This window comes from Haemaphysalis longicornis, unplaced genomic scaffold, assembly GCF_048455015.1.
Source record: "Haemaphysalis longicornis isolate Haplotype H1 unplaced genomic scaffold, Haemaphysalis longicornis Haplotype H1 scaffold_9, whole genome shotgun sequence".
Lineage (NCBI taxonomy): Eukaryota > Metazoa > Arthropoda > Arachnida > Ixodida > Ixodidae > Haemaphysalis > Haemaphysalis longicornis.
Window position 1 is genome coordinate 20,022,625 of NW_027526460.1, and position 16,133 is coordinate 20,038,757.

General features: G+C 44.0%; 2 pseudogenes; both read right to left on the bottom strand.

The window, feature by feature from the left end:
• Window positions 1-1,575: 1,575 nt before the first annotated feature.
• Window positions 1,576-3,305, bottom strand: LOC144151643 (very long chain fatty acid elongase 7 pseudogene; annotated as a pseudogene).
• A 10,184-nt stretch (window positions 3,306-13,489) lies between these two features.
• Window positions 13,490-15,564, bottom strand: LOC144151663 (very long chain fatty acid elongase AAEL008004 pseudogene; annotated as a pseudogene).
• Window positions 15,565-16,133: the final 569 nt, after the last annotated feature.

The window sequence follows — 16,133 nt, forward strand, 5'->3', positions numbered from 1 at the left end:
AACGGGGTTCCGTAGGTGAGACGGCTGACCATGAGGGCTTGGACAAGACGGCAAGTGTCTGGCTCTTTTAGACCGTATGCCGATCCCCGGATTCGGCGTATAAGGTGGATGAGCTGGAAGACTGTTCGGTGCAGTTGCGGGAGTAGGGCAGAGCCTGAACCATCCCAGTGGAAGGGAACGCCTAATATCCTGAGCGTGGTAACTTGGGGGATAAAAGAGCCACTTATGGTGACCTGTGGGTCAGGGGTGGGCGCAGCCGGGCGGCCTCTTGTGCGGGCGCGGAGGACCAGGAGGGCGGACTTAGATGGCTCGCAGGTCAATCCCCTGGGCTGAAGGTAAGCAGTAGTGGTGTCGACTGCTTGCTGAAGGATGTCCTGTTGTGCACCGCTAGAGCCTTGGGTGGTCCAGAGAGTCAGATCATCAGCGTAGAATGCGTGGCGTAGGCCGGGAATGGCTAGCAGTTTGTCAGGGAGGTGAAGCAAAGCTATATTAAAGAGAAGAGGCGAAATAACCGATCCTTGTGGTGTGCCCTTTGCCGGGGTGTGGAAAGTAGGCAAGAGTAGAGGGCCGAGTCGGAGTGTAGCTGTTCTTTTCTCAGGGAAGGCTTTTACAAAGCGAAAGGTATTTACGCCGCAGTTCGTGGTACTCAGGTTTTCCAGTATGGCTTCGTGGGTGACGTTGTCAAATGCACCCTTGACGTCGAGCGTTAAGATTGTTTTGGGAGAGGTGCGGCTCAGGTGGTCCACCACCTGTTCCTTGAGCTGCAGGAGGACGTCTTGAGTGGATAGGTGTTGCCGAAAACCAAACATTGTGGTCTTCCAGGTATGCGGTGAGGCGCTGATGTACTAGGTGTTCGAAGAGTTTACCGATGCATGAGGTCAGGGAGATTGGTCGAAGAGTAGTCGGCGTCAGTGGCTTGTTGGGTTTTGGGATCAGTATGATGTCCGAGTGTCGCCACTGCTCAGGTAGAGTTCCCCCCTGCCAGTGATAATTGTAAAGTTCGAGGAGATCTTGGAGTGTGTCCTCGTCGAGATTGCGGAGAGTGCGGTAGGTAATATGGTCCTTTCCTGGGGTGGTGTTGCGGGTGAGGCGGGCCAGGACAGCTTGAAGTTCAGTGAAGGTAAAGGGGGCGTCTAGTGCTTCGTTAGCTAGGCCCGTATAGCATGTGTCGGGGATGGGTGGGTAGGTAGTAGGGTCGCCAAAAAGATGGTCACGGATCGACTTGAGGAGTTCTTGAGAGGGGAGAGCGCTGTTGCGGATCAGTTGATGGATTCTATGGTTTGTGTATCTCTTGGTATTGGTGTTGTCGAGAAGGGAACGGAGGAGATGCCACGTTTTCTTTGAGTGGAGAGTGCCTTGGAGCTGATTGCAGAAAGAGTGCCAATTTTGTCTCTGGAGATCGGCGGCATATGCTTGCGCTTGCTGGGTTAGGATGGCTATGCGCTTTTTAAGTTTACGGTTATGCTTCTGCCGTTTCCAGCGTTTAGTAAGTACCAGAGCAAAAAAAAAAAAAAACAATGCCATTCCTCTATCTGAGATCTTGGCGGCAACACGAAAAAAAAAAAAAAACCAAGGGCAAATTAATCAGACTAGACGAGCGCTGACTCACAACTAGTTTAATCGTTGAATGCGCACAATATATAAACCTTGACATCAACAAAAGGAGCAACAGAACACAACCAATCCACGTGAAGGCCGTATCTTAAATGCAGTTAAACTTATTTAAATCAACCACTACTACGTCAATTTCAAACGTCAGTACAGGGATGCGAGCTTTCAAAGTGTCAATCACTTTTTCAAACTCTTCCGGCAGCATTCCCGGGTAGGGCTACGTCTACTTCACTTTCACGTCTTTGCCATTGTTGGCGTTTAACCTATTCAGTTGCAAGTAGCTCCTCACATAAAAGTTTATGAACAATCCCAGCCCAAGAAACCCCTGCGAAAGTGCCAGTAGAGCGAGAGGCCTGGGATAACCGCAGTCGTGAAAGAGCGTTATCGCCATGTGAATCAACAAGACAACGAACTGCGTTATCTGCAGCTCGGTCAGGTAACGCTTCCACCACAGGTACTTCCTCACGGAAGGTCCCAGGGCAGCGAGGAAGTAGTAGGAGTACATGACGACGTGCACGGAAGCGTTCACGCATGCGCCCAGCACGGGCTGGCCGTCACCGCCGAAGTTCGCGTAGAACCACGCGCTGAACACTACCAGGAAGTGGTGGAGGACGTGGAGATGAGTTATCTGCGAGTACTTTTTGCGCAGCACGAAGAACACGGTATCCAAGAAGTCCGCCACCCTGACGAAGCCGTACCACCAGCCCAGGTTCAGGATGGCCATGTCCGTCGCGGTCGGCGTGTGGTAGTTGATGCCCTGGCAGAAGAGGCTGTACTCGCCGCTGACGAAGCTGAGGTCCACCATCCTCGCGACGAAGTAGGCGTTGGCGATTACGGTCAGCGCGTTGTATGCGAGGATAGCAGGCTTGAGCTCGTACGGCTTGCGGTCTTTCATCCATCGGGGCCCGGCGGACTTGACAAAGTAGACGTAGCCCACCAGCATTGGGAAAACTAACCTGGCGTCTGCTATGCCACCCCATCCTTGCGTACGAGGATCTCTACGGGACCAGAAGTTGTGGTACAAGTCCATAATCGTTGGCGCCGGCGTTGACTATGGCTCCAAAGCTACGACTTTTCAGTCCCCCGGGGAAGGCTTCTGAGCAGGCTGCGCTGATGTAGTGCAACCGGTTTACTTTTAAGTACGCGGCATACATCAAACCTATGCAGTAACCGCGATGGAAGCTGGGCGTTCGTTTTCCTCCGGCCTGATAACGCATACCCTTATTTGTGAACGCTTAAAAAAACAAAACGAAGCCAGTTGCCTTCATCCTCTTTCCTCGATTGTGTTGAAATTTCCGCTATTGCGGTGGCGAAAGGGCAGAGACAGCGCCGTGCCTGTCCTTTCTAACTGCATCCTGTTTTATTGCTGTTCCATCTTGTCTTGGGTGGATGAGATTTTCGTAACGCGCCAGCACAGACGTGCACGCCACAGTGGAATAAATTTCCTCGTCGTTCCGACTTGCATTGTTTTTGTTCCATGCAGCGTTGCAGTTCAGTTTCTCGCAATTTGATTTTTCACAACAGCGCCGCCGCCGGCATTACTTAGGTCCGACCGGGAAAATACCCCTTGCTGCTCAGAATAGCAAAGAGAAATCCGTGGGAACAAATTTCTTCCCTTGCTTCGGGCCATAACTGTGGGAACTGCATAACCGTGGGAACTACGTAGAGTGAAAGATCGAAAAAAAAAAGAAAGAATGTGAAAAAAAGAAAGAATGTGAGGGAGAGGGAGAAAGTGGGCACGGGAGTTACTTACTAACTTACTTACTTACTTACCCTTACTTCGCTAGCCAAGGAATTTGTAGACTTTTGCACAACATTCTCATTGACTCAAGTTGTCAAGCAACCAAGAAGAAATACTCAGACCAGTGCAAACATTCTTGACCTCGTAGTAACCTCTACGCCGGACTTAATATCAGCAATTAGTTACCTACCCGGTTTGAGCGACCATTGTTTATTACCGTTCTTTATTGACGTGCCACGTCCAGATGCGGCAACATCAACCAAAGTTATAACTTTGAAGCTATCAATAACCATTTAGGCGCTTTTCTTGAAACATGTTTGATGAGAATTTTGATAAACGAAGCGTACGAAAGAACTGGGATTTGTTTGCAGCAGAGGTGAATGAGCTAAAAAAAATTCATTCCTACTTACACTCTTCAATCTAATCAAAAAGCGCCATGGTACAACGTTCATTTAAAAAGGTTATCTAACAAAAAGAAGCGCCTCTACAAATCAGCGAAGCAATCTTCGTCCCCCGCCCGCTGGTCTTCCTATAAGGCTGCGCATGACGCTTACGTAGCAGCACTAAAGAACGCGAAGATTAACTTCCTGCAAAGCACATTGCCACGCCTATTAACCACGGACACAAAAAAAGTTTTGGCGTACTATCAATCCGAGTGGTAGCGACCACTTAACACTAATCGACACGGATGGAACAGCTATCCCTCCTCATAAATGCGCAGCAGCTCTTAATGCCGCATTTACAAGCAACCTCTGCCGAAACACTAATCCTCTTTTACCTGCCACCCCCTACTTGACTACGTTGTAACGGCGTAGAGAAACTTATAAAATCACTGAAAATTTCCTCTGCTCCAGGTTGTGACGAAATATTCCCCAAAATTTTAACTAACACATGTACCTACTCCTCAATTATATTAACGAAATTTTTCCAGGAAACCCTCGACGAAAGTGTCCTTCCTGCTCAATTGAAAAATCGGGAAGGTGGTTCCCCTACATAAGTCTGGTAACAAACATTACCCGCTCGATTACAGGCCCATTTCACTAACCAGCATTCCATATAAAATCCTTGAGCACATCCTCTTTTAGAATCTCAGTAAATTCCTGGAGTCAAATTCATTTTTCTCTAAATCGCAGCATGGCTTTCGAAAGACCTATTCATGTGAAACACAGCTACTTTCCTTTACACATAAGCTTAACCTCAGTCTCGACAACTACTCCGTTTCTGATTGCATTTTTTTATACTTTTCTAAAGCTTTCGATAAAATGTCTTACAAATTACTCTTACATAAACTGCGCTCGCTTAACCTAGAAGACAAGCTACTAACATGGCTGGACGTTTTCCTTACTAACCGCTCCCAGTTCGTTTCAGCTAAATTTTATGACTCCGAGACCATCGGCGTTCACTCAGGTGTTCCCCAGGGCTCGGTATTGGGTCCTCTCCTTTTTCTAATTTATATTAACGATTTACCGTTTTGCGCTTCTTCCCACATCAATTTGTTCGCCGATGATTGTGTAATTTATCAACAAATAATATCTGACAACGACGTCACAACATTACAAGCAGATCTAAACGCTGTAACATCTTGGTGTAAAATCTGGTGCATGGAGCTAAACACTAACAAGTGCAAGTACATGCGTGTGTCTCGCACTACTCAAGAGCAATTTTCGAACTCTATTAATAACTCCCTTCTAGAAAATGTGTCATGTTATAAATACCTAGGTGTTCACCCTTCAGCTGACCTTACATGAAACATTCACAACAGATTATGTCGCCAATAACGCTAACCGGGCATTCGAATACCTTCGACGTAATTTTTCAAGAACACCTTCTTCACTAAAACTACTACTTTACATGACGCTGGTTCGGCCAAAGCTTGAATATGCTGCATCACTCTGGGTTCAAGCCAAGTCAACCTGACACAAAAAGTAGAATTAGTTCAGAATAACGCGGCCCGTTACGTACTATCCGGTTATAACCGTACCTCCAGTGTCACACACATGGACTTGAGCCTTAACCTACCATCTCTAGCGTCTCGTCATAAAGTTCTTCGTCTGTGTCTTTTCCATAAAATACTAGACTATCACCCTACACTACGAAGTGAATTCATTCAAGCGTCTCATTACTTTTCTGCTCGTTTAGACCACTCGAATAAAGTCAGGATACCCCATGCACGGACTAACGCCTTCTCACAGACATTTTTCCCGCGGACAGCCACAGACTGGAACCACCTTCCCGACTCCATAGCCTGTATACAAAATCCGGTATTGTTCAAAAACACCTTATCTAACATTGTGTATTAGGAATGCTTTGTAATTACCTGCCTCTAACTACTGTTTACTGTACTTATTTGCTTTGTTACCTAGCTAACATTGTATAATTAGTGAATGTTTTGTGCTTCATATTGCCTCTAATTTCACTCACTGTATTTGTGTATTACCCACTCCCCACTGTAATGCATTCGGGCCCTGAGCGTATAATAAATAAATAAATATAGGTGAGAAAGGGCGGGAAGACAGAATGAAATGGAGGAAGGATGGAAAGCTGAAAGGAAGGAAGGAAGGAACCAGCGAGCGAACGAACGAAGGAATAAAATGAAACGAAAAGAAAGAAAGAAAGAAAGAAAGAAAGAAAGAAAGAAAGAAAGAAAGAAAGGAACGAACAAAGGAAGGAAGGAAGGAAGGAAGGAAAACGAAAGGAAGAAAGAAAATTAGGAGCCATTTCACTCTCTGACGGTGGGTGACCAGGAAAGCTTCTGGCCCACGACATAGAGGTGGCACCGAATTTAAACGAAAGACATGAGCAATTTTTCTCTCGAGCCTGGACGAATTCTGCGTCTTGGACACGACATGCATAAATTTTGCCATAAATTTTGCCGTGTTTGAACGCGGTTAAATCAAATTTCTCGAACGAAAGGTCGGTTTTCGGGCTAGAGCGCGCAATGAACTCGCAAACCATTGCACGTCAAAACAAAACACATACGCTGCTCGGCGTGGTGTTGCTTTAAGGGCGAACGCGCAGCGATCTTTGATGCAGTCAGCGCCTTCTTGTGTCATTTTCCGACGGCACGTGCCCTTACTATTCCAATATTCACCTCTCCACACCCTCCCCTCGGAGAGAACTAGCTCACTACGGAAGCTCACGCAGCGCTGGCTTGACTGCAGCTGAGCTTGCCTTTATTATTTCCCCTACCCCCTCTCCGCATCCCTCCCCTTGGAAAAAACGAGCCTATAGACGTTTTCACTGCGGAAGCCGTCGACGCCGAGAATTGGTTCGGTCGGTGGCTGAAGAAAGTCAGTGGCTGTTCCGTCGGCACCGCGAACCCGCACGAGGCGCTTGCTTGAATATCAGATGGACGCTACCATGTGTTTCCTGCGTTTGTACCGTGAGTAATAAACTCCGCTTAAAACACGTGTGATCAGATCCTCCAGATGTACTTCTGGGAAAATAAACCGATTGATTGATTATAACTATCCGCCACTATGTCCGAGTCTGTATATGTATGGCAGATACCGCGCTATCTCCTGGAAGATAAGCAGGCGCTAGCGTAGAACAAAAGTTATCGTCGTCGTTGTTCCTTTCTTCATTGCAGATACATACACAGGTGGGCTAGGAATCAGGAGCTTTGAGGGGCAATGTACCCGCTCCGCAAAATTCACAGAACTATGAACTGGAAATTGTGGGATAGTGTGTGATGCATCGACAGCAAGTACCTCCTGGTTACACCCACGGAAAGGCATCCCGAGTACGGGGGTCAAGCCAACGATAAGCTCGACCGCGACATCAACGTCGAGGAGGTGCGAGCGGGCCGGCATGACCTGAACAGCAAGTCGGCGGCCGGCCCGGATCACATCTCGAACACATCGCTCAAGAACCTCAGCGATGCGGCCATCGAGAACCTCACCGGTTACTACAACAAGTGCTGGAGGGCGGGGTCACTTCCCCAGCAGTGGAAGACTGCCAAGACCATCCCCAAACCGGGCAAGTCACCCAACACGGACAACCTCCGGCCTATCTCGCTCACGTCCTGCGTGGACAAGGTGTTGGAGCACGTTCTCATGTGTAGGTGGCAGGACTATCTGGAGTAGTCGAGACTGTACCCCGTAATGATCATCGGGTTTCGGTGTTGCCTCGGCACCCAAGACGCGATGATTCTGTTGAAGAGTGAGATCATTGACGACAACCTAACGAAAGACAACAAGGCCATCCTGGGGCTGGACCTGCAGAGCGCCTTCGACAAAGTGAAGCACTCTGCGATCCTAGCCCAGGTGTCCAGACTCAAAATGGACGCAAGAACCTATAACTACATCAAGAACTTTCCGACAGGTCGGACCACCGAGGTCTGCGCCGGCGATCTGCGACTCCAAGAGAAGAGGCTCGGGAACCCCCCCAGTGCTCGGTCATATCGCCGTTGTTATTCAACCTCGTTATGATCGGGGTGGCCGAGCGGCTCTCTCGAGTTGAGGGGGTCCGGCACACCATCTACGCCGATGACATCACTCTGTGGGTTACGGGAGGCAGTGATGGTCACATCGAGAGCACGCTGCAAGAGGCCGTCGACACTATCGAAGACCAGCTAAACGGATCCTGTTTGATCTGCTCGCCGAGCAAGTTGGAGCTGCTGATGTTACCACCGAAATACGTCAGGCGAAACAAGAGCGAGCAAGAACGAGGCGATAAAGATCGTTACGAGGAGCGGGCAGGTGATCCCGGAGGTCGACAAGATACGGGTGCTCGGCATGATTATAGACAAACGTCGCGGTAACGACAAGACCGTTGCCTGCCTTACAGCCAAGATCACCAACGCAGTGCGTCTCATCAGACGGGTCGCCAACCGCAAGGCCGGGATGAAGGAGGAGAGCTTGATTCGGCTTGTGCACTCCTTCGTAATCAGCCACGTCGCCTACGTAGCAGCCTTCCACAATTGGATGCAGTGCGAAAAAATAAGATCAACTCCCTGATACGCCGAGCGTACAAGGCGGCGCTCGGGCTGTTCGAGTGCACAAGCACCGACAAGCTCCTGAGCCTGGGGGTACACAATACCCTCGAGGAAATTCCTGAAGCGCAATGGTACGCCCAGCTGGAGCGGCTCTCTACGACCGAGACCGGTAGGTGCATACTGCAAGACTTGGCCTTCACGCCTGCGGCGAAGAAGGCGAGCAGCGGCGCTCCTGTCCCGGACGAGACCCGGCGCCGGATTCGGGTAAACCTCATCCCGAGGAACATGAATCTGGAGTTTAACAAGGAGAGAAGAGCGGTGAGGGCCAAGGCCCTCGTCGACTTGTACGCCAAGGACGAGCACGCAAGGTTCGTGGATGCGGCCGAATACCAGGGAGACAGCGAGGCATTCGTGGCTACCGTCATCGAGACGTCGTCCGGCGCGACGAGGGCGGCGGCGAGCGTTCGGCTCCGAGAGGCGTCCCCGACCCCGGGTGCCAGACTGTATTGTATGATTCGAGGAGTGCAGTGAGGAATTATGCCAAGGGCAAAGTGTGCGGTGAGACTGTGCGTGTTCTGGGCTCGGCCGACGTCCAACGAGAGAACAGGTGTGTTAAAATCAAGTGGTTCCCGGCGCACGCTGGGCAACGATGCGTCGGACAAGCACGACAACCACAACTACGGCATACGGAGTGGCGCGAGCGCTAACCAACCGCGCCGCTGCAAGCGACCGTCCACTGTGGTGTAGCGCCAAGGACCGTATGACGACATTTAACGGACTTACACAGTTCCACCGCTTGGCTCGAAGGACTCTCCCACCCCCGCACCCTGGGCTGAGCCGAGCGGAGGCGGTGCTGTTCAGACAACTACAGAATGGGTCCTTACCCACTCCAGTGTTGATGAAGTATGTGTACCCGCAAGTGTATGTGAGTGATGTGTGCCGCGTGTGCCAGCGGGAGAGGGCCACCCTGACGCACATCCTATGGGACTGCACCAAGTTCCCCGACGAAGCGTCGATAAGTGCAACGATTCCGCCGCGGCTCGCGACTGCGGCGAAGTGCCACGACCAAGAAATCTAAACCTGGGCTGTCCAGCAGGTCTCGGCAGCTCTTGAAAGACAAAGGCCGAGCGAAACCGCCTGGACGTTGGCCCCAAGGGCGACCGAACGCGAGAGTAACAGGCGCCGTAGTCGAGTAAAGACCACCCGCTGAGAAGACGTAAGGGCCCGCGTCGCGGCGCCATTTAATGGTGGTGTCGCTCTGCTGGCGACTAAATAAAGTTGCGTATATCTATCTATCTATCTATCTATCTATCTATCTATCTATCTATCTATCTATCTATCTATCTATCTATCTATCTATCTATCTATCTATCTATCTATCTATCTATCTATCTATCTATCTATCTATCTATCTATCTATCTATCTATCTATCTATCTATCTATCTATCTATCTATCTATCTATCTATCTATCTATCTATCTATCTATCTATCTATCTATCTATCTATCTATCTATCTATCTATCTATCTATCTATCTATCTATCTATCTATCTATCTATCTATCTATCTATCTATCTATCTATCTATCTATCTATCTATCTATCTATCTATCTATCTATCTATCTATCTATCTATCTATCTATCTATCTATCTATCTATCTATCTATCTATCTATCTATCTATCTATCTATCTATCTATCTATCTATCTATCTATCTATCTATCTATCTATCTATCTATCTATCTATCTATCTATCTATCTATCTATCTATCTATCTATCTATCTATCTATCTATCTATCTATCTATCTATCTATCTATCTATCTATCTATCTATCTATCTATCTATCTATCTATCTATCTATCTATCTATCTATCTATCTATCTATCTATCTATCTATCTATCTATCTATCTATCTATCTATCTATCTATCTATCTATCTATCTATCTATCTATCTATCTATCTATCTATCTATCTATCTATCTATCTATCTATCTATCTATCTATCTATCTATCTATCTATCTATCTATCTATCTATCTATCTATCTATCTATCTATCTATCTATCTATCTATCTATCTATCTATCTATCTATCTATCTATCTATCTATCTATCTATCTATCTATCTATCTATCTATCTATCTATCTATCTATCTATCTATCTATCTATCTATCTATCTATCTATCTATCTATCTATCTATCTATCTATCTATCTATCTATCTATCTATCTATCTATCTATCTATCTATCTATCTATCTATCTATCTATCTATCTATCTATCTATCTATCTATCTATCTATCTATCTATCTATCTATCTATCTATCTATCTATCTATCTATCTATCTATCTATCTATCTATCTATCTATCTATCTATCTATCTATCTATCTATCTATCTATCTATCTATCTATCTATCTATCTATCTATCTATCTATCTATCTATCTATCTATCTATCTATCTATCTATCTATCTATCTATCTATCTATCTATCTATCTATCTATCTATCTATCTATCTATCTATCTATCTATCTATCTATCTATCTATCTATCTATCTATCTATCTATCTATCTATCTATCTATCTATCTATCTATCTATCTATCTATCTATCTATCTATCTATCTATCTATCTATCTATCTATCTATCTATCTATCTATCTATCTATCTATCTATCTATCTATCTATCTATCTATCTATCTATCTATCTATCTATCTATCTATCTATCTATCTATCTATCTATCTATCTATCTATCTATCTATCTATCTATCTATCTATCTATCTATCTATCTATCTATCTATCTATCTATCTATCTATCTATCTATCTATCTATCTATCTATCTATCTATCTATCTATCTATCTATCTATCTATCTATCTATCTATCTATCTATCTATCTATCTATCTATCTATCTATCTATCTATCTATCTATCTATCTATCTATCTATCTATCTATCTATCTATCTATCTATCTATCTATCTATCTATCTATCTATCTATCTATCTATCTATCTATCTATCTATCTATCTATCTATCTATCTATCTATCTATCTATCTATCTATCTATCTATCTATCTATCTATCTATCTATCTATCTATCTATCTATCTATCTATCTATCTATCTATCTATCTATCTATCTATCTATCTATCTATCTATCTATCTATCTATCTATCTATCTATCTATCTATCTATCTATCTATCTATCTATCTATCTATCTATCTATCTATCTATCTATCTATCTATCTATCTATCTATCTATCTATCTATCTATCTATCTATCTATCTATCTATCTATCTATCTATCTATCTATCTATCTATCTATCTATCTATCTATCTATCTATCTATCTATCTATCTATCTATCTATCTATCTATCTATCTATCTATCTATCTATCTATCTATCTATCTATCTATCTATCTATCTATCTATCTATCTATCTATCTATCTATCTATCTATCTATCTATCTATCTATCTATCTATCTATCTATCTATCTATCTATCTATCTATCTATCTATCTATCTATCTATCTATCTATCTATCTATCTATCTATCTATCTATCTATCTATCTATCTATCTATCTATCTATCTATCTATCTATCTATCTATCTATCTATCTATCTATCTATCTATCTATCTATCTATCTATCTATCTATCTATCTATCTATCTATCTATCTATCTATCTATCTATCTATCTATCTATCTATCTATCTATCTATCTATCTATCTATCTATCTATCTATCTATCTATCTATCTATCTATCTATCTATCTATCTATCTATCTATCTATCTATCTATCTATCTATCTATCTATCTATCTATCTATCTATCTATCTATCTATCTATCTATCTATCTATCTATCTATCTATCTATCTATCTATCTATCTATCTATCTATCTATCTATCTATCTATCTATCTATCTATCTATCTATCTATCTATCTATCTATCTATCTATCTATCTATCTATCTATCTATCTATCTATCTATCTATCTATCTATCTATCTATCTATCTATCTATCTATCTATCTATCTATCTATCTATCTATCTATCTATCTATCTATCTATCTATCTATCTATCTATCTATCTATCTATCTATCTATCTATCTATCTATCTATCTATCTATCTATCTATCTATCTATCTATCTATCTATCTATCTATCTATCTATCTATCTATCTATCTATCTATCTATCTATCTATCTATCTATCTATCTATCTATCTATCTATCTATCTATCTATCTATCTATCTATCTATCTATCTATCTATCTATCTATCTATCTATCTATCTATCTATCTATCTATCTATCTATCTATCTATCTATCTATCTATCTATCTATCTATCTATCTATCTATCTATCTATCTATCTATCTATCTATCTATCTATCTATCTATCTATCTATCTATCTATCTATCTATCTATCTATCTATCTATCTATCTATCTATCTATCTATCTATCTATCTATCTATCTATCTATCTATCTATCTATCTATCTATCTATCTATCTATCTATCTATCTATCTATCTATCTATCTATCTATCTATCTATCTATCTATCTATCTATCTATCTATCTATCTATCTATCTATCTATCTATCTATCTATCTATCTATCTATCTATCTATCTATCTATCTATCTATCTATCTATCTATCTATCTATCTATCTGAGGAGCTGTTACTCCGGACGTAAGTTCAGGCTTCGGATGCGTTGTTTACCAACAGTTTGTACGTTCCTGCGGCGAAACTGACCAACACACCTTCCTTTTCAGTGTTTTGTTGCTTCCTGTAACCTGGATATCCGGCCACTCAGGAATCAGATGCGATGGTCGAGCTCAGCAGGCCTTGCAGAATGTAGCTAACATGAACGTCAAGACAATTGAGCCATATACGCGGCGGGTTTTTTTGCGCCGCCTTGCATGCCGCGGCATGCAAGGAAGTGTATTCGGCTACGTTTTGGGGAGATCACCTCTTTTTAATGCGACCCAAATAGTTTCAAATGGCCCATAACTGAATAAATTGCGCCAATACACTTCCTTAATCTCGGGAATTTTATATTTGAGTGGCAGAGCAAACAAAAAAAAAACGAAGTCATTCCTCTCTATGAGATCTTGGCGGCAACACGAAAAAAAAAAACAAGGGGAAATAAAGCAGACTAGACGGGCACTGACTCACAACTAGTTTAATCGTCTAATGCGCACAATATATAAACCTTGACATCAACAAAACGAGAAACAGAAAACAACCAATCCACGCGAAGGCCCTATTTTAAGTGCAGTTAAACTTATTTACATCAACCACTACTATGTCAATTTCTAACGTCGGTACGGGAATGCGAGATTTCAAATTGTCAATCACTTTTTCAAACTCTTCCTGCAGCACTCCCAGGTAACGCTACGTCTACTTCACTTTCACGTCGTTGCCATTGTTGGCGTTTAACCTATTCAGCTGCAAGTAGCTCCTCACATAGAAGTTTATGAACAGCCCCAGCCCAAGAAACCCCTGCGAAAGTGCCAGTAGAGCGAGAGTCCTGGGATAACCGCAGTCGTGAAAGAGCGTTATCGCCATGTGCATCAACAAGACAACGAACTGCGTTATCTGCAGCTCGGTCAGGTAACGCTTCCACCACAGGTACTTCCTCACGGAAGGCCCCAGGGCAGCGAGGAAGTAGTAGGAGTACATGACGACGTGTACGGAAGCGTTCACGCATGCGCCCAGCACGGTCTGGCCGTCACTGCCGAAGTTCGCGTAGAACCACGAGCTGAACACAACCAGAAAGTGGTGGATGACGTGGAGATGCGTTATCTGCGAGTACTTCTTGCGTAGCACAAAGAACACGGTGTCCAAGAAGTCCGCCACCCTGACGAAGCAGTACCACCAGACCAGGTTCAGGATGGCCATGTCCGTCGCGGTCGGCGAGTAGTAGTTGATGCCCTGGCACAAGAGGCTGTACTCCCCGCTGACGAAGCTGAGGTCCACCATCCTCGCGACGAAGTAGGCGTTGGCGATTACGGTCAGCGCGTTGTACGCGAGGATAGCCGACTTGAGCTCGTACGGCTTGCGGTCTTTCATCCATCGGGGCCCGGCGTACTTGACAAAGTAGACGTAGCCCACCAGCAGTGGGAAGACTAACCTGGCGTCTGCTATGCCGCCCCATCCAAGCGTACGAGGATCTCTACGGGACCAGAAGTTGTGGTACAAGTCCATAATCGTTGGCGCAGGCGTTGACTATGGCTCCAAAGCTGCAACTTTCCAGTTTCCCAGGGAAGGCTTCCGAGCAGGCTGCGCTGATGTAGTTCGACCGGTTTACTTTTAAGTACGCGACGTACATCAAACCTATGGGTACCCGCGATGGAAGCTGGGCGTTCGTTTTCCTCCGGCCTGATAACGCATACCCTTACATGTGAACGCTTAAAAAGCAAAACGAAGACAGTTGCCTTCATCCTCTTTCCTCTATTGTGTTGAAATTTCCACTATTGCTGTGGAGAAATGGCTGAGAAAGCGCCGTGTCTGTCGTTTCTAACTGCATCCTGTTTTATCGCTGTTCCATCTTGACTTGGGTGGCTGAGATTTTCGTAACGCGCCAGCACAGACGTGCACGCCACAATGGAATAAATTTCCTAGCCGTTCCGACTTGCATCATTTATGTTTCTGCGTTGTGGTTCAGTTTCTCGCAATTTGATTTTTCACAACAGCGCCGCCACCGGCATTAATTAGGCCCGACCGGGAAAATACTCCTTGCTGCTCAGAATTGCAAAGAGAAATCCGTGGGAACAAATTTCTTTCCTGGCTTCGGCCCATAACCGGGGGAACTACATAACCGTGGGAACTACGTAGAATGAAAGATCGTCAGAGCAACGCAGTTGAGGAAGTAGAAAAAAAGAATTTGAGAGAGAGGGAAAAGATATAGATGAGAGAGGTGGGGAGAGAAAATGAAATGGAGGTAGGATGGAACGTAGAAAGGAAGGAAGGAAGGAACAAGCGAACGAACGAACGAAGGAATGAAATGAAATGAAAAGAAAGAAGGAAAGAAAAGAAAGAAAGAATGGAAAAAAATAAAGGAAGGAAGAAAGAAAGAAAGAAAGAAAGGAAGGAAGGAAGGAACAAGCGAACGAACAAACGAAGGAATAAAATGAAAAGAAAAGAAAGAAGGAAAGCAAAGAAAGAAAGAAAGGAAAAGAAAGAAAGAATGGAAAAAAATAAAGGAAGGAAGAAAGAAAGAAAGAAAGGAAGGAAGGAAGGAACAGGCGAACGAACAAACGAAGGAATAAAATGAAAAGAAAAGAAAGAAGGAAAGCAAAGAAAGAAAGAAAGGAAAAGAAAGAAAGAATGGAAAAAAATAAAGGAAGGAAGAAAGAAAGAAAGAAAGGAAGGAAGGAAGGAACAGGCGAACGCACGAACGAAGGAATAAAATGAAATGAAAAGAAAGAAGGAAAGCAAAGAAAGAAAGAAAGGAAAAGGAAAGGAAGGAAGGAAGGAAGGAAGGAAGGAAGGAAGGAAGGAAGGAAGGAACAAGCGAACGAACAAACGAAGGAATAAGGTGAAATGAAAAGAAAGAAGTAAAGAAAAGAAAGAAAGAAAGAAAGAAAGAAAGAAAGGAAAACGAAAGAAATAAAGGCAGGAAGGAAGGAAGGAAGGAAGGAACAGGCGAACGCACGAACGAATGAATAAAATGGAATGAAAAGAAAGAAGAAAAGGAAAGAAAGAAAGAAAGGAAAAGGAAAGGAAGGAAGGAAGGAAGGAAGGAAGGAAGGAAGGAAGGAAGGAAGGAAGGGGAAAGAAAAGAAAGAGAAAAAGAAGGAAAGGAAAAAAGAAAGAAA